Source organism: Etheostoma cragini, chromosome 6 (assembly GCF_013103735.1).
Source record: "Etheostoma cragini isolate CJK2018 chromosome 6, CSU_Ecrag_1.0, whole genome shotgun sequence".
In the NCBI taxonomy this organism is placed as follows: Eukaryota; Metazoa; Chordata; class Actinopteri; order Perciformes; family Percidae; genus Etheostoma; species Etheostoma cragini.
In genome coordinates, this window is record NC_048412.1 from 20593219 (window position 1) to 20607436 (window position 14218).

At 44.1% G+C, this 14218-nt stretch overlaps 1 protein-coding gene across 1 annotated transcript in view; it reads right to left on the reverse strand.

The window, feature by feature from the left end:
• The window catches only part of cadm4 (cell adhesion molecule 4), a 148204-nt gene that overhangs the window by 133152 nt on the left and 834 nt on the right, over window positions 1-14218 (reverse strand). The window lies entirely within an intron of this gene.

Genomic DNA, 14218 nt, shown 5'->3' on the forward strand with positions numbered 1-14218 from the left:
GGATGAAAGTGGAACAAACGACATTCACTAGCGAGAGATGGCGGGGTGGGGGGTTTTGGCCAAGCTCTTTGCTTTTTACGACACCTTCATATTTCACTCCCATGGTTTTCAGTTTAGTAGAAAAGGAATTTCTTCAGACTTTGGTTTGTACTTGCCATTGCAAATCAGCATTCAGTTTGCATCTTGCTGTGTGTGCCCGTTTTCTGGCCCATTAAATAACCCTCATTAAAAGGGCAGCAGCAACTAATAACAATGTCCGAGCTGCACCAAGTGTGTCCCTGTGCCCTGTCCCCATCTCTCCTTGTTTTGTTCCCCTTCAACCTGATTATTGATTTCAGCCCCTCCATTTGTAACTCTTTTTATTAATAACACAAAACAATGACGACAGTGTCATAACCCAAGGTATTGCACAAGCAATTAATTAGATCAGTCTAAAGCTGGTGGATGTGTTGTTTTGATACTTCATACAGAATGGCACGGTATACGCCTGACTTCAACTTTTTTCCTCCCCTCTCCTTTAGGCTTTCCCTCCATAAATCTCTGCCAACTTACACTTCTGAAAGTAGGTGCAGATTAAGGAACGGAAAGAGAGAAGCAGAGATTTGAGCCAAGTACAAAAGAATGGGATTTGATTCTGAGACTGAGCAAAAGAGGGGATGATGGAGAGTAAGGGAGGCCAAGAGGAAAAAGACGCAGAGGGAGAGATCAGCCCAGGTGACATGGAGGAGGAACTGCCAAAAGGCAGGCCATGGTGGTAGATTCAGAAGTGGATTGGTTGGGAAGAGCGGGAGACAGGGGAGGAGGCAGAGAGAAATACGGATGTGCTGAGGGAAAAAGAAATGAATAAAAGATGGAGGGAGACAAGATAGGATCGAAAGGTAGCTGAGGTGAGTAAGAGAGAGCTGCTGGAACTATTAGATTCTCAGTAGGCAGTCACTTCCTCTCTCTCTACCTCTGCTGTAGTTATTAAGTCTAGCTTCGTGCAATGCTGTTAATGTGACTCCTAAACTGTCACAGTAAGACAAGTGTGTGAGATCAAGTGGGTGCTCACTCATCTATCTGTATTTGTGTGCATTGCGCATGTATAAGTACAGAACTCCATCTGTTGGATTGAATCTCTACTTGTGAGGGAACACAGAGAAAGAACTTTTCAGAAGTGTGTGTGTGTATGTGTGGGTGGGTGTATGGCAGATTATCGCCAACTACAAGTATGAGAAAGTTAGTTTGATCCAATGATGGCAATAGATTGTCTGGATCATGCAGATACATTTGCATTGCTTTCCTTTCAGCTTAATCACCATACTTGCAGGATTGATGTATGATATATTCTTTGACACTTGGGTAAGTCAACAACACTTGTGCAACACAGACAGGCTCCCTGTTACGGTTGAGATGGAGCTATCTGACTCTTTTTATATTTTTTACTTTTGGTAAGTCTGGTGTAACCCACTGACTGTCAAGTTTGTGACAGATATCATAATCAATAACACATTTGTGTCCTAGCTCCCTAAAATCTGCAACAGGGACTGGTACTTCCATTTGACAGTTCTAGTTTATAACAACTTGGATGTTATTTTTGTAGCTTCTGCCATCATCTTTATTGGTTATGATAATATTCTATTTGCCAAAGTAGGCAGCAAGAAACACAAACAGCCAGATGGTCGGACAGGTTGTAAACGACCCAACTGTTAGCCACATAACCTAAACCACTTATTTCAACTTGAAGGAAGTGCACCCTTCAATGAACTACTATGTGCATGTACATCTGACTGCGCTTCTTGTTTTGCCCCATTTGACTTTATAGCAAGGGCGCCATGTTCCCCAATCTCAGCAATTACCTTGTACAATGTTATCATAACCCTACAACATTACATCAGTAAGATCCAAGTTGTAATAAACCAGAATTATCCTTTATTCATGTTTAGTTCAAAATCACAGCCCATCTCTAAAGAAAAAAAACCTGCTTTTGATCTTCATTTGCAAAAACATAATCATTCAGCATGGTCATGAATTCATAGTTGATGTTTGAAGACTTGACTTGTTTAATCGTAAGGTGATAACAAGCAGTCAAATGTGCATAGTGTTCAGAATATACTCAACCCACTGCGTTGGTACTGGCAGTAACAACATCAGGCGAGGTGTTGGTTATGTTAGCCTCACACATACACCCACACATGCAAAGAGAAAAGTACAACAGATGCATCCTGGGCAAATTACGCACTATTTTGTGTGATTGTGCTGTTGGTCCTTTAGTGTGGGTGGATGACCAAATTGTGTAGCAGTGCCAGAAACAAGTGTCAAGTGTGTGCATGTGTTTGTTTACAGAATATAATTATCTATGCGTTAGTATGCTGTGGGCTGAAATGAAGGTGGGATGTTATCATCTCCCACTGCTTTCCTCCCTCCATCCATTCCACCTCTCTGTCCTCTCAGTGGCAGTTCCATGTAAGTTGGTTACAGCCCCAGCCACATCATTTTCAGGAGGGTCAGATGCCAGCATTTTGCTCCGCTACACCCCCTCCCATTCCTTCCCTCCCTCTCTCCATCCAGCACCCCTGGCCATTCTCAGCACTTCACAACTGGATGAGCAAAGCGACAGCAGCTACCTACCTGGCTATGTGATTGACTGAAGTGCTGCTGAGCGCGCCTCACTGTATCTGTGCCGTGTTTATTGCTTCTTTCACCTTCGCCATAATTGAGTCCCTTCCCCATGCGAAATATGCACCGTCAGGAGGGCGGTTGTGTGTGTGGAAGGAATCTGTCAGGGGTGTGTGTATGTGTAGAAGCTGGGAGTTGACTGACAGGATACATAACTCAATTCAGCAATTCTGAGGGAACCTGATGGCTTTTTGGTGTGTGTGTGTGTGTGTGTGTGTGTGTGTGTGTGTGTGTGTCTGACAGATATTGTCCCCTGTATGTATGTGGAAGCATATATGTGCTCTTCTATATAGCTGTGTGGAATTTTACGATGAGAACCTGACATATCTCTAATGTGTTTAGGTTGGAATAAAGTGCTCAAACAAACAATTTAAAAACATTTTCAAGCAGGCTTGCTTATACACAATTTAGAATCAGGCTCAAGCTGAGCCAGTCAGGAGTGTGTTTGGCATGACAAAAATGCCAGGACAATGATGCATGTGTATGTGCCTGCATGTGTGAGAAGAATACTACTTAGCCCCTTTAAACACACACCTACACAGCAGCACACACAACTGTAAAATGGCCAAAATGTCAAGAAGAGGTGCATCATGATATATAATGGCCAGAGAGGTGGGAGAGGAGAGATGGAAACCATAGAGTAGGAAAGGAGAATGATAATGTGTTTGTTTGTTTGTTTGTGAGTGAGTGATGGCCTGATCAACAGAGATTGGTAGGAAGTAGATGAAGGAATTAAATATGAAGGAGCTAAACTGTTTGCTTTACTGCAAATAATAGAAAAACATAGTTATGCAAAGTCTTCAGGAGGAGAAAAAGGAGTGGGGGTTGGAATGGGGAGAGGAGATATAGGGTTAATAAAGAACAGTCATGGAAGTAAGAATAGGTTAGGTGAGAGATGAATCTAGATGGCTGGGAAGACTGCACATCCCTTGAAATAAACATCCACCTTCAGAATAATGTAGTGCGGCACATAAGTAAAATGCTCAGTTCAGCAAGCCCAAAGCAAGAGAGATGAGGCGAGAAGGTAAATTGTCTATAAAAAAAAGAAAACAGAAAGTTAAACGTAAAGGGAGGGAGTGAAAGTGTAACTTATACTGAGAAACAAGAACAGCAGCGGGAGAAGAGACAGGGAGAAAACAAATATAATAGTGGAAATGAATCGATGCAGTGTGTGTAAATGGAAGCAGAGTGCTGAAAATCAGACAGAAGGCAAAAAAACATTTTGTCTATGCAAATGAGAAAGCAGAAGCACAGACGTTCAAACTGGCCACCTGGGCCCTGTCAATCCTCCCTCTCTCTTCTTCTCCCTTCCTCTCACTGTCAACCTCTCCACACCTGGCCTGCGGCTACAGTATAACAGGTAGATAGGAAGAGGAGGCGGGAAAGGGTTGCAAGCAGCAGGGAGGCAGGAGGGACTGTTAGCCAAAAGGTCCCTCAAATCCTGCATTCTGGCAATGAAATGCCTATCCTCCCCTTCACCAAAATCTGTCTTTCCAACTATCATTGAGTCTCCCTCAGATTGCAAACTCTCAGTAACAGTAGGAGCGGATTCATGAGGACACATGCACCTATTGGGCAGATACCGTAAGTAGAGATTACCACTGGGGGGAGGGGGGCAACAAGGTATAAAAAGGCAGGGAGAGGAGAACCCGTACAGTGATCAAGAGTGTAAACAGGTTTTCTTTGAGAACAAAAGGCAGACAACAAGTGCTACATGAATAAAAAACAAAAAAACGAGTCTGAAAACACTGTCTTTCTGCATTTGTGATTATGATTGTGTACTTGAAACAGAAAAACCAGGTGTGTCCCTCTATCTGTTAACACTATCCTGGGGAATTAAAAAGGAGGCCAGAGAGGGTACATGACATTTAAAGAGGCACAGAGCATCAAGTCACAACACGCTGAAGTAAATAAGTTTGGAAACTCCAAAAGGTCTCGACAGTCTCCCGAGTGCAGTGTAATGTTTGTTGTTTTATGCATATGCAAATGTGTGTGTGTTTGTGTGTTTGTGTGTGTCCGTGCGTGCGTTCGGTCGTGCGTGTATGTGTGCCGGAGCCAAACTGCCATCCTGCCTGTCTGCTTTGCTACAGATTTTTGCACACTTTCTGTAACACGGCCAAAGATTTATACGTAAGTCATCATTTGGGATCAACCTGTTTTTTAATTACCTATGGTTTCTTTGTTTTTAATTTTCCCCATAAGCTCATAAATCACTTTCTCCACAGCACAACTCAAATCCATCTCCATGGTAAATAAGCATCAGATATATTTGCATATACAAGAGTGTGCTGTCACAAACCACCCCACTGCCCGCCCCCACCACCACCACCTCTGCCACTAATGTTCACATGGTTTTGAGTAAATTGGTTTAGAAGCATTGGAAAAATATGTATGATAGATGATAAATATATTATAGTGTTTATAATGAATCTATACTACTAATCAAATTAGGATTTTAAGTTTATGATTTTTTACCTAAATTGAGGATGCTTTGCTACTGTTTAACTTTCCTGACCCCCATTTTCCACCGGATGCGTAACGGCGGCAGTGTCATTAGGTTTCCATTAAAGTCAGTGTGTGTATTTCCACTGACTGCGGAACGGCTGCCACCCAACTCCGTCCAAGCTTTGGCGAGCCACAGCCCTCCAGAGGAGAACTCTGCAGCAATTCAGCATGCGTCAGATAGTGTGGGACAGGAAGTCAAGCACAGAAACAAAATAAAAACATCTGGTTAATTTTCAAAATAAAATAGGTCGTGCTTAAGACGGATCATTTTTCCCTGCACACCTTGAAAACTCAGCTCACAGTTGTTTCCCCTCTACTCCTCTGGACGGAAACACACTTGTTGTTTTTGTGGTTCTATTCTACATGAATTTGCAAGTTTTCCTGTGTCCTCGTGACTTCAGCGGTAGGTCGTGGTAGCAGCCGTTCCGCAACAAATCCGGACCTGATGGGCATTGACGGACGGTGGAGCATGGAGCCGACCCACAGCGGAGCCGATCCGCTGCCGTTACGCATCCGGTGGAAATTGGGGGTGACTCACTGCACCAAAGTAGCATTTGGCCGAATTAACTCAGCGCCTGGGTAGCTCACCTGGTAGAGCGCACCCACATATAGAGGTTTAACCCTCAATGCAGCGGCCACGGGTTTGACTCCAACTTGCGGCCCTGCGGCATTTCATTCCCCCACGCGCTCCCCTTTCATGTCTTCAACGGTCCTAAATATACATATAGGCCAAAACTGCCCAAAAAATTATCTTTAAAAATGAAAAACGAAAAGAAATTTCTTCTTCTTTTTTACAACAAATTACATCCATAAGTATGACTTTTATTCAAGTTAATGCTAAAATAATGATGAGAAAGTCAGCATCATTTAGTGTAGTCTTGGTACCACAATGTTTTCTTAGTTAATGAAGCTTTTAATTATTCAGAGTAAAATGTATCCAAGAAAGTTGTCAAAAATGTTTAATTATGTTTTGTCCCGCATTTGCCGCCGTTATCTAACCAACAGTGACACATGAACCAGATATGGGCAACGTCTCTGCCGTTATCTTAGTTGATCAAATCCTGACGTTGATAAATTCTGGTCATTTTGCAGACCCACACTTCCTCATTCAATCTTCCTTCAGATTGTCGAGCCTTCATCTTTGTTGGCAGCTTCAATTTCCTGCCTTACAAAGCATGCATCAAGTGTCGCTTCTTAGCGCCTTAACATAATCACAGATTCTTGCAATCTAAGTCTACACTAATACTATGCAAGACTCAGAGCAATGTATTGCACTTGTAATCATATCCATTGTTTTACATTTTCTAAGAAAAATCGAGAAGATATATGTTTACATGAAATACATATTTATTTTTTTTGAGTAAAATGCTGGCTAAATAGTTAATCAAAATGTTATCAAAATCACAACATGGACTAGTGCAATATCCAAATCGCCAGGGGGCGCAATATTTGTTAAATGCAAAATATGTGTCAAAACAATGCTGCAAAGATGTCTATGCTTACAAATTGTATCCTACACACTATAGAAAAAAATCTTTGTTCAGTACAGATCCTTCTCGAATTTTTAGATTTCAATGAATATGAGAATAATAATACAAAATTAATCAGTGGATCCAATATCTTGAATCATATTGCAATCACAATTTCAGTCAAAATATTTGCAATTAGATATTTCTTCATATTATGCAGACCTAGTATCATGGGTAATTTTGAGTCAGATATACAGGAAACTGCAGGCTCAGTGACTAAAACAGTGGACAGAGTTGTTCGCATAAATGGGAGGACAGATGGCAGCCATCTTGGCCCCTGGGAAGCAAAAAATAATCAAGAATGAAAGAAAATCCCCCCACAGCTTTCTTTTATTAGTTTCTCTTGCAATAAAGTATGTCACCGTATATGCAGTCAAGAGGCAAAAGTGCCGTGCTGTGTGTGCTCTGCGGCTCTCTAAACTGTAGGATCTATATTGCAGACACAAAAACCACTTGCTGTCCATGGCTACTGAGTCCACAAAAGCCAAAAAAATGACTTTGGTACCGACCACAGAACCCCACTGGCCTCTGCAAGCTGCTTCTCAGCTCAGTTCACCAGTATGGCCCAGCGGGTGGCAGTTGCTATGAACCACTGTTTCTCCGCAACTGCACCCAATGCCCAAGGCTTGTGTCAAACTTTTTCAATATCACAGTGTACGGCTGTTCCATTCCTCTACTGCAATGGCCAGGGAGGAGAGACACGGCCCTTCTGCAGTCCATGATAACATTATTCAGCAGACAGATGGACACGGAGATAGGAACACGTCTGTGGACTTGAGTCAAAGCCCCGCATCAGTCTGCTGGTGCACTATGGGAGGTGAGGGGAGACGGGGTGTACCTGATAATGGCCATAAGGTGAATCAGCAGTCGTGCACCTGAATGCCCCTTAAACGACACAGGGGAAAATGAATCCTGGGAGAGAATCAGCCCGAGCTCTCCTCAAGGTTGTTGGTGCTCGGCCACTTTTTAAGTGGCCTTGCCAACTGTAACAATCTCTGCAAGAACAATCGTAGCACCAATTTAATCTGGCCCGGCTTTCTTTCTTCTCCCTTTACTTGAGTGCAGAAGACTGCATAGGCTCACTTTTGTTTTGCCCTGCTGAAAAGCAGAGCATGAATTGATGACCTTATGAATCTCAAAAGAGCTGGGCAAATCATTGCGGTGAATCTCGCCCCAGCACATTAAGCATGACCGCAGGCTTATTCCCACTCATTTTATTACTTTTTTTCTTTCGTTTGTCCATTGCTTTCTTTTTCTCACTCTCCTTCCTAAAAGCGCTTGGGGGTCTTTGAGAGCGGCCGACTTCTTGAGGATTGTTTTCATGTGCCGCTAATTAATTCCCTATAATTAATGGTTGTTGTCGGTTTGCTAATGAAGTGGATCAAAGCTTACTAGTCCTGATGTTGAAGCTCTTGTCTCAGACCTGAGAAAAAGCGAAAGCCAGATAGAGACAAGTGGCAGAGAGAATGGAGGTGTGTCTGGGAAGTATCGCCAAAGCTGCAGTAGATTTATTTTTTTTCGTCAGTAGCTGTGTCAAAAAGCACTTGGCATTTGTCCAGAATCGAGTTGGCCAATCTGAGTTTGATCCATTGGCAGCTGCTGTTATCACTTATCTTTCACTTAGTGATAGCATTTAGCTTTTTAACATTAGGTAAACAGCCCTTTTATGTATCTCCCAACTTCAAATGTCTCAAAATGCTTTAAACTCATCAGTACGAGCTTATCAGGTCAGATTACACTTGAATAAAAACAGAAAAAATATGTCCTTACCCAGGTTACTGCAACTGACAATAGCACTTTATTGATGGAAGACGTGGTCATAGTTCAAATGAATTTGCCACTAGTGGGAGAGACATTTTGAGAGTTTTCTATGATAGAAAAGTCATCCGAGACCTCTTCAGCATTGTTGTGTCCGCCTTCACAAAACCTCCATCAGATTTCCCAGTAGATAGTGCACTGCTTTGACTGGCAATTTTCAGCATCCGACAATCTCATCAAAGCCAACCTATTAATGGCAATGATACGAAGCAGGATTCTAAATGGCAGACAGATGAATAGCCCTGTGCGTGTGTGGGTGTTTAATTCTCCGAGCAGAAGCACAGCTTCTCTAAAAGTGGGAGGGCCGGCCATGAGCTGCTGCAAAATAATTTCAATACTTGTTTGCTTTAGTCTGTGTGTGTTTGTGTGGTGGGGGGGTGTGAGAGTGTTTGTGTGTGCATACTGTGACCTCATCGATCATGATACCGCGTCTCTCTGGTCTGGTCACCTACACAGTGCTTGCCCTCTCGCTGTCTTTATCTCTGTGTATCACCATCCATCTCCTCCTCATCCTCCTCGTCCTCCTCCTCGCCTTCCTCCTTCTCTTCCTCTCACACCACCACCCTGTATTTTTCAGCTTTGTTCCCACCTTCTTAATCTCCCCCTTCTCTCCTTCCTCACATTTTTGGCCTTCCAAATCCGTCATTCGGCACAGCAGGGGTTGCTCTCTCTTCCTTTTTTTTTTTTTTTTTTTTTTTTTTTACACCCTCCCATTTCAGAGCTGAAATCCTGCAATCATTCACTTGTTTGTTGGACTCCTCTCTGCCTGACTTTCTCCTCTGCTGCTCCCTGCTTCACTGGTCTGTGACGCATGCCTGTAGTGCTCCCCCCCCTTCCTTGGTCCCTTCCTTCACTCTTTTATACACTGTGCAACCAGCCATCTCTCCCCCTCTCTGTTTCACTCTACCACTCTGACCCCATCAGTCTCCCGGTGCCCCTGCTAAGCCTGGTCACTCCTCATCAGCTAGCCTCCACTGGGCACACAGACCTCCCAAGGGTAAAGGGAAATAGGGTCTTGTTGGCAACCTGCGTGCCCAGCTTTGAGAGTTTCACCTGGGTTTAAGTCCTTAACTGATCCTCCTTACCCCTGGACAAACACCTCATTAGAAGCCATTCCCTCCTCTTGTCTCTACATCAAGTCTTACAGATGGGATGTGTATTAGCCTCTGCAATGGCACAGTGCACAGTTTTCAGCTCTTCAATTTTAGGCACTTGCCCTTTTCAGCTCAATCAGCCTCTCTCATCCAATCACAGCTGGGGAGGGCTCCATCGCAGCGTCTGAGTGGGGATAATCACCTTGGTTACTGGCGCCACTGGAGGCCACAGTCTGGCAAAGTTAGCACTAGGCCCTGCGGGAGCTTCGGAGACAGGTGTCACTGCAACAAGGGAGGGTGTTAAACAAGCCCAGGTCCAAGCAAGAGGTATAAACATTTACTCTTAGTCATGGAAACTGTGTCACCAATAGCAAGGAATGTTCAGCCCCTGGCGTTGGGTGTTTTAATGTTTTTTCAGACTCAGGATCCCATCTCTCCTTCAATGTCTGTTTCCTAGAACGCAATTCAACTTTGACTGGCTTAAAACATTACACCTTGCAGCCCAGTTGAAAGAGTAAACATAGCAACTGCCTTTGTGTGTAGTGCCAAGAAGCAGTGCGGAGGGAATCGCTGTTTACTGAGTTCGCACTGGCGAAGACAGATATACAGCGTGAGGGGTCAGTGGCTGGAGAAAAGCTGCTGGCTCAGGGGACATGGGGTCAGTGTATGGGAAGCTGCATCCAGGGGGGGCGTTTCTCTTTTCATACTGAGCCAATCAGATCAGATGGAGTTAAAAGCGTTGGATTGATTGGCAGGCTTCTGATGCCAGCAAACGGAGGAGACGTCCTTGGCCTCCTACTCAGCATTAAAAACTTTCAGCGGCAAAGTTGGGGAAATGCCAGTTGTTCTCAGAGTGCGACACATAAGGACGACATAGATCACCATTATGATAATCACAGGCGGAACTGTCTGGGGAATAGTAATGGGAAGGAGATGAGGTGGCAGCTATAAAGCGTGTTTCTACATTAGCCCTGGCCTGATAAGATTGATAGAAAGTTTCACTAATGAACAATTAAACAAATGGTCAAATGAGACTTAAGGCTTCAATTGTCCATTGGTGTCTTTGGGTGCCCCCTTCAATCATTGAGCCTCATGCATTCTGTTTATGCATGAACTTCTCCATGAGGACAAGACATAGACCGAATCACAGTGCTGTAAACAGGATGTGAAGAGGGAAGTGTAACGGCCACATCCAATGTGTCCTTGCAGTAGAAACAAAATGACTCGGCATGTCTTATTTCCCTTTATTTCTATTTAATAAGTCAATGTAAAAATAAAATCCCCTCTATACCTGGTCTATAATATTGGAGGGGATTGCGATGCAATCATTGTGTGAAACAACAGCAGTTCAAAACAAGTTCTGGATTGCATTGAAGACTAGGGGGCGGATTAGTAGATAATTACTGTAGAATACATCACCTGCACTAAACAGTGAGCCTAGGAACTTCTTCTGCTTCTGAGTAATGGACCGATAAAAGCCCAGGGGAGAATAAAACCAGCCCACACTAAGCTCCGTAACTCTCCCAGTCATGACTTGCCCAAAAAGGGGGACAGTTCAATTTGTTTATGGAGCTTATGTGTGAGCAGTTGCTCAGCTGAGATAACGGGCCACCCTGTCAGGACCCTTTAAGACTGCATTGGTTGATCAAACAGGGCCGTGCACGACAGCAGCAGGCAGCAGGTTTTTTTTTGTAAGGCCAATTTCAGCTTCTCTTGTGGTGACGGGCATGCCAGCAACGTCTGCCAAGTTCAGCTTGTCCAATTATTTAGACCTACAAAAGACAGGGAATCACAGAAACAAAGAAAGAAGCGAACACTGAAATCTGATGTCAATCTGATCTCAAATGTGCACTGTGAACCAGCAGATGGCAGGGCAGAGAGCAAGAAAGAGAGGTCTCGCTCTTTTAATTAAACTGTCGACGAGTTTATTTTATTTTGAGGGTGAATTATCCTCCAAGGTTTGGATCAAAGGATAAAACTTGGCTTACCGTGAAGACTTTTTCACTGCATTAGGGAACAAAGAAAGATGCTGAAATGGCAAGTGCTGCGCAATGTAGAAGAAAGTAAAAAGGTAATCTTAACTGTGGCATGATGCAAACTGCATCTGACAAGCATCAACAACTGCAACTGGGCTTGGACAAACTCTCACATCAGCAGTCCTATTCCTATGTTCAAAAGAAACTCTATTGTAGATGATCTGTTGTCTATAGTCTATGCACTATGTACACCTTTCTGTAGGCAAAGTGTATGTGTAGGTGTTCGCCTGTGTTTCTGCACCTATACATTTTCTCATGCGTGTCCACATTTTTTGTTTTTGTGGGTACAGCGTTTCCCTTGATGTTTGTCTTTACTCGCCAGGCCTCCCTTCTGTGACTCACAGCGACATTGATTTATGCATGGCCTGTGTGTGTGTGTGTGTGTGTGTGTGTGTGTGTGTGTGTGTGTGTATATATACAAGCTATAATTGGTATTCAAATCTCCTCCCACAAGTCCGTCCAACTGCTGCTGTTTTTCAACCACCAGAGCCCCAGCCAAGGTCCAAACAGCATGATGGGAAACAAGCTCAAAACGGATGGCTCTCATTGCACACATTCAAATAAACAAATGGACGGGATTTAATGCACACAGCGATAAGGCAGGTGGTAATGGAGGCATAGGAGGGGAGTAGGGAGGAGGGGGAATCATGGAAGTGATGGAGTAATGTGTGGTAGCGATTAAGGTTGGGCAAGTAGCAGAGGTGGAGCTAGCGGCATTTGTTACTGTACGTGGGGTTTAAGTTTGGCCCACAGCAACTGTGGATCAGCCACCCCCACAAAGCCATGCACTCAGTGCATAAACACACATTGCTGACTCTGTTTGTGTGTGTGTGTGTGTGTGTGTGTGTGTGTGTGTGTGTGTGTGTGTGTGTGTGTCCCTCAGGCCTGCCCGTCAGACACACTGTGAAGTCTTTCTGCCTTCCTTCACCCAGTCTTCCTCTCTCACTCGCTTTTTTCTGCCTTTCTTGCTCCCTCCATCTTTCAATCCCTCTGTCTCTCCTTCATTCTTCAAAGAAGGGCCAAGTCTTCCAGCCTCGCCATCTTCACAGCATCCTCTCAATCTATCTGTCTGCTCATCCGTCTTATCTGCCCAATCAATCTGTCCATATCTATCCTGGCATAATAACAACCCCAAACCCCCATCCCCTCCCACCTCTTTTTTCCTTTTTCTTTTCCACTAGATTAGGTTTGGCTCTGTGGAGGAAAAATGGCCAAGGCATGCTGATTTGTTATCATAAATACAGATTTTTTGTACACGTGCAAAGTATATGTGCATCTGCACAGGGTGTTCAGAAAAAAAAACATCCCTACACTTCCTTCTCTCCCTCCCTCCTTCCTCCATCCACCCCCTGCCTGTAACACCCCTCCACCCCCGGCCCCCTGTCTCTCTCTGCCCCTGTCAGTGGCTAGATTAATGACAGTGATCAGTGAGCAGCCCCCAGCAGAGGTTGCCTAGAGCTCAGGCAAAACCCCGGCACTGTATGCAACACACACAAACACAAACACACACACACACGTTCAAAAATGGACGCCCAGAAACACGCATACAAATCTCATACACAGTACTCCAGCTAGACTGACATACAAACGCCTACACGCTTATGCAAAATCAACACTCAACTGCTACAGGAGCAGACATACAAATAGATCCACAGACACACACACACACACACAGACAAACACACACACAAAGGAAGAAATCAATACACAGGCCATGGGCTGGCCAGGAGGTTGGTATCAGTGCAGCCAGAAAAATGGCTATGGAGCAATGTAGCGCTCCCTATGTAAAAGAGACATAATCAAAACAGCATAGCACAGGTCTGACTGTGACAGTGTCTAACCTTGCACTTAACCCTTCCAATACCTCAGGACAACGTCAACAAAAGCCTCATGGAGCACAACAACCACACTACACAAACCAATGAGGAAACATCTGTGTGCACTCGTTGCCATTCTTGCTCAGTCAGAATTGCAGCAAGCTTTGGGTGGAATTTAATAACCTGTGTTATGAGTCTGTATTTTACCAAATCCAAGCAGATGGCACAAAATACCATAAGGCTAAAGTTGCTCAGAGTGATAATTGAGCCTAATCCAAAATCCCTATTTTTGCAGCAGATGCACTTGTTATAGGGCAGTCATCATGAATAATGTTGTGCATATAAGGGGGCAATGCAGGACCATCCCAGACTGAGATGGTCCAGTGGGGAGAGTAAAAGCAACAAAGGCACTGCAGGTGACACTACAGGATTTGCAATTGATTGTTCGATGTTATTGTACCTGATAAGGTCAGGTCTCAAAGGTCCTTTCAGAGCCTCACACTGCTGCAGAATATAAACCAGTAACAACACTACTGCTGGGTCTGGTGTGTGTGTGTGTGTGTGTGTGTGTGTGTGTGAAACATGTCTAGCTACTGCGGGCATTTGTTATGAGCTCTCATGTGGCTGTCTGAATATTCAATCGGAGCTCACATTTATGGCTGTTACGTCTCCCGGGGATCTGGTCCCGTCTCACGCAGCAGCTATGATACAAAGAATCCCAAAGACAATCTTGAGGAAATAATCAAAATCCCTTGATGCAC